At 40.7% G+C, this 5,397-nt stretch overlaps 1 pseudogene; it reads right to left on the bottom strand.

The window, feature by feature from the left end:
* Positions 1-669: 669 nt before the first annotated feature.
* Positions 670-827, bottom strand: LOC144498037 (U2 spliceosomal RNA; annotated as a pseudogene).
* Between the last annotated feature and the right edge of the window lie 4,570 nt (positions 828-5,397).

Genomic DNA, 5,397 nt, shown 5'->3' with positions numbered 1-5,397 from the left:
ATACTTACAACTAATCAAGTCTTTAAGAAACAAAACAATGTGAGTGGAGAGAGCATCAAGACAGGCTAAAAAGATGTGTATTGTCTCCAGACAAGACAGCCAGTGAAACTCTGTGGGCGTTACAAATAGTGTGACATGAACCCAATATCCCGGTTGAGGCCGTCCTCGTGTGTGCGGAACTTGGCTATCAGTTTCTGCTCAGCGACTCTGCGCCGTCGTGTGTCGCGAAGGCCGCCTTGGAGAACGCTTACCCGAATATCAGAGGCCGAATGCCCGTGACCGCTGAAGTGCTCCCCAACAGGAAGAGAACAGTCTTGCCTGGTGATTGTCGAGCGGTGTTCATTCATCCGTTGTCGCAGCGTCTGCATAGTTGTCGCAGACGCTGTTTTCTTTGTCTTTTTATTCCAATTCAATCAAATCAAGTCCAATTCAGAGTCTCAACAAGTTGAAACATTTCCGATCCAAGCTGACAAGACAGGGCTCTTACCTCCTGTCTTGGGCTGGATCTACATGATCCAAGCTGATTGGAGTAGGCACAGCTCATCCTGCAAGGCTTGATCTCATTTGCATCTTAGCCAAAAGGCCGAGATGTGGACACTCAATAATCCTCACTACTTCAAGCTTGATCTTTGGAACACTAGAGATGCAATGTGTTCCAATTTTGGTGTCATAGGTTTGGAATCAGCGAAGATAGCACAATCTCAGCCTCCCGCATTTTCTGAAGCTTTTAAAAATTGCTTCAAATGAAGCTGAAATGTAACCTAATGACTTCAACCAAGCACAGCATGTCGATACTACACTTGATCTTAGCCAAAAGGCCGAGAAATGCCTCCTGTTAAGCTACACCAACTGAAACATATATCTGTTGATGTGCAAACAGTGCAGCATCAGAGATGAATGAATGCGCTCCGATTATATGGTTTCAGTGGACGCGTGACCGAGTGGTGTACTAGCAGTTTTCTGGACAGACTGCACACATTTGTAACGTGTTGTAGTTATTCAGAGCAGCAGAAAGCGGGTAATGATATTCCACAAGGTTCAGTGTTGTGGTTAGTTTCTTTGATGGATTAATGACTTGAATTTAGAAATCAGAAACGTATTTTACAATTTTTAAAATACGCCAAATTGAGATGGAGTGTGGTCAATACTTGAAGGGACAGGAACACATTACAAGAGGCAATTCTTAAACATACAGAATGGGAAAATAATTGGCAATTGAATTTAACACTCGTAAATATGAAGCGGGGCATTTTTCGAGGGAGAATGGGGAGGGCCTTCACTTGTTAGAATAGCAAGTATGGAAGAGCTCGAGAAAGAAAGGGATCTCGGAATACAAATACGTTGATCACTACATGTTGTGACGCAGGTTGATCATACTGCAAATAGCAAAACAGAGACAAGGCTTTAAGTCTGTTATGAAATATACAGAGCAGAACTGTTGTGCCAAACCTGGATCGAAATTGGGTTAGGCAGCATGTTGATTACTGCATATAGGCCTGGTCGAATATTGCAAACAATATAAAGAAATTGGTGAAAGCGGAAAGGCGATTTGCATGGATCACATGAAATATGTGTGGGTATACATATCAAAAAGCGACTGATAGACGGCAGGATACTTTTTCACCGAAAAAGGTTGAGTGTCGGGGTGGGGATATGGTGGGAGGGTTAACTAGATTTGATGTAATGAAAAGCTTCGATAAACTGGATGCAAAAAGATTATTTCATCTTGTCAGGAGGTGCCTAACCAGTGACCATCAATATGTTATATATTAAAAAAGAAGGACGTTTAGAAGGAACTGCTCAGCCGAAGGTTTGGCGAAAATGTGTAACTGACTAGCACGAAGTGATAGATGAGAAGAGCTTCGGTAATTTTAAGGAAATCTAGAAAATTATACGAGGGAGAAAGGAATATTGGATTAGGAAGTCTTTAGATACTTTCGATTTAAAGTAATTTGCTAAATAAGCAAATGTGATGTGAGAAACAAAACCTTTATCACACAACGAGTACTTTGGTTCCAGAAACCACTGTGTGTCGTGAACTGGAGGGACGTTCAGTCGAGGCATCCAGGAGGGCATTAGATGATTTACGGAGCTGAATCAATATGCAGGCGTATGGGGGAAAGGTAGCAGAATGACACTAAGCCATAATGTTTGTTTGGAGAACGGTGGACGAAATGACCTCCTTTTACACTGCAACAATTCAGTTATTATGGAATATGAACTTTAACTAAAGAGATATAGGCGTAGAATAGAGTGCAACATAAAACCACAAAACGGAATGATTGGAACTGTTCCTGTTCTGTATGTCCAAAGTTACAATACGTAATGCGGCCTCATCTGAATTTGTTAAATGGGATATTACGTAGGATTACAATGCGAAGTTGTGGGATGAGTATTATTATTTTATTCAAACGTCCGCCTCTCACACAGCCGTCCTATTTTTGTTTCACAATCTGAAACTTATTGTCAGTGTCAGGCAGAGAAACAGTTTTATCTGTCCAATTCCAAACTTTTATCTCTCTTTCAGTTAATTTACTGGCGACCATGATCTTAACCCACAGAAAATGTGGTCTCTCCAGATGCACCACTCGTTATCTGTTGGCCATGGCGATATCTAATCTGCTCGTCATTATCATTGAGGTTTTACACTGGTAGGTCAGGTATTATTATTTCCAATGGTGTTTCCTGGACTTAACGTCTGTGTGTCGTGCTAACTATGTACTAATTTGGGCAGCCACAGACTGTCCTGTCTGGTTCACTGTTGCTTTGGCATTTGATCCAATTGTGGTCATTTGTTGCCAGAAGCTGAAAACAAAATATTGCACCGACAAAATGCGACTGTGGTTCAAGGAACAAGTGGCATCCTCCTGTCTTTAAAAAAAATTCCCCTGTACTTTGTGTGGGAACCCAGAGAGATAAGCGAAATGTACCCTGGTTCTGTAATGAAAAATCAAATTACTTCAGTGATCCTGGATGGGTGGGGTTTGATTTGTTCGACAAGATTTTAATCCCATTGCTACAATTTGCTTTGATTCTATTTCTCAACGCTCTGACAGTACGGCACATTTTATTGGCCAATCAAGTTCGTGAGGGACTGAAGACACAACGTAAGGGACAGTATCACAATGACCCAGAGAAGGAGAGCAGAAAGAAGTCTGTGATTTTGCTCTTGTCCATATCTGAAAGCTTCATTTTCCTTTGATTGGTGTATGTTATAGAATTTTTATATTATAACTCGGGACAGATCCGAGTGATTACACAGATTCTGAATACATATTTTCACAAGTGGAATTCATGCTGCAGGTTTGAACTTGCTGCACAAACACTTTTATTTATGCAGTTACTCAGTCTAAATTCAGGTAAAGGAGTTAGTGAAATACCCAATTACATCGATGATTCAAATAAGGAAGAAATAAAACAACTAAGATGATCCATGATGTTTGTTCAATCATTCCACTGAAAGAATATAACTGCAGATCTTGCCAAATACTATGCTTGAAAAACGATTTTCTAATGACTGATTATGTTAGTATAACATGTGAAGGAATATCCTGCGCAATTCATTCTCTCTCATTTTGCTGGGAGCACTTAAAGGATTTTTTAATGTATTTGTTAAACCATCCCTTAAAATATATATAGCAAAAATTTGATTGCATCTGTCTATCTCCAAGACAGCTCAGGATTGAACTCTTGCATTAAGTCTGATCATGGGACTTTGGGAAAACATGATCGCTCATTTATTTTGACATTAATATTGGTTTGTGTGGGCGTTTTAAGTGAAACAATGTCTCTATTATTCCCAGATAACTGATGTGGAATCATGTGGGGACTCATGATGTATTAAAATGGTCATTGTATGCACCTTTTAAAATTTGACGTATCAGGCATTTATCCTCCACAGATTGGGAGGAACTCTTTGGGGAAGAATGAGGTGAGAGTTTGACTTAAATTCGATTGCAGGAACTTAACATTGGACAACTTCCATGTTGCAACCCCGTGATGCAATTGTCACATGTGACTAACTGAGCCTGGCTGGAGGTGTACTCAGCACACAATTATTAGCACTGACAAGGAACATTGGGATTGTTTGTGGCACACGAACAGCAAAGGCAGACGCCAGCTGAGGATTGGGTCTGCCAGATCCCTGGCAGCGGAGGGGACCCAAACCTTCAGAGGTGCAACAGCCTCAGCGAGGAAAAGTGACAACGGGCCCGGTGAAATGAACTCTGCCCGATCTGAAGTATAGTCTAAAGTGGGTAAAATGGTTATTCAGAAAAGTCGATTGCCAATTGCATCAAAGAATTCAACAGATTTGCACGTGCAAAGAACCTTCCATGTTTCGCAATTAGCGTGTGGAAAATCACTTTATGGCCCTCCCTTTTCGATTGATGATCACCTCAATGGATTGGAGGCAACTACGTCCCTGGCACCCTACCCCACCTCTCTCTGTACTGCCCTCGTTTCAAAATTTCTGTCAGATCCTCGATGCATCAGGATACTGACTCACAACTCGCAGCAAAGTGCATCTTCTCCTGCTCTGGAACCGTTGCAAGTTCGTCAAGCATTTATAAACGACTGAGAAGTATAAATGATCCAAATGAACAGAGTCGATAGAAATTGCAGAAAATGGCTTTGATTAAAAAAATAAATGCAGCTGGTGCTTCATTTCAATTTTGAATTAGATTCGCTATCAATTGATGGATTGGAGCAAGTGGTTATATGTTAGATTTTTTAACCATCAACAGGAAGGCAATTATTCTCAGACAACGATGTTCTGAAATTGGAAATACAATTCTGTGATGTGCATGTTATTTTTACATTTGCAACTTTCAGAAGAGGCAGATTAGACAAAAGAAATCTCGAATTCGTTTCTCTACAGATGCTGTCAAGCTTCCTGAATTTGTTTTTATTATGGAAGAGAATTTAATATCATCATTTGTTCTTTCCATTCATGGAAAATTAGCGTTGTTGGCTGGGCCCAGGCCTAATTGTCCTCTAACCAGTTCCAGTAGACTGTTTTCATACAGTATTTAGTCTCGTGCTTCAATGAAGTGCTTAGTTAGATACGATGCATCTGTGCATCAACGGTCACCACCGGTTATATTAGAGGAAAAGAGAAAATTACAGAAACCAACAATAGAAGCAACAATTGCAGAACAAAACACACATCAACCACAATCTCAATGGTGAAGGAAAGATGAGTATCGCTCTGGGGACGAATGACGGGTAGAGTGAATAAATAGAACAACATAATCCTTACAATGCGGAAAGAGGTGATTCGGCGCTCCGAGGCTTCCCTGATCTTTTGAAAGAACATCCTACCTAGGCAGTTCGCTCCACCCTAACCCCATAACCCACCACATTCACCACTGATAAATCTACCTAACCTAAATATTT

Source organism: Mustelus asterias, chromosome 8 (assembly GCF_964213995.1).
Source record: "Mustelus asterias chromosome 8, sMusAst1.hap1.1, whole genome shotgun sequence".
Lineage (NCBI taxonomy): Eukaryota > Metazoa > Chordata > Chondrichthyes > Carcharhiniformes > Triakidae > Mustelus > Mustelus asterias.
Note: the sequence above shows the minus strand (reverse complement) of the source record. Positions and strands in the feature narration are given on the sequence as shown.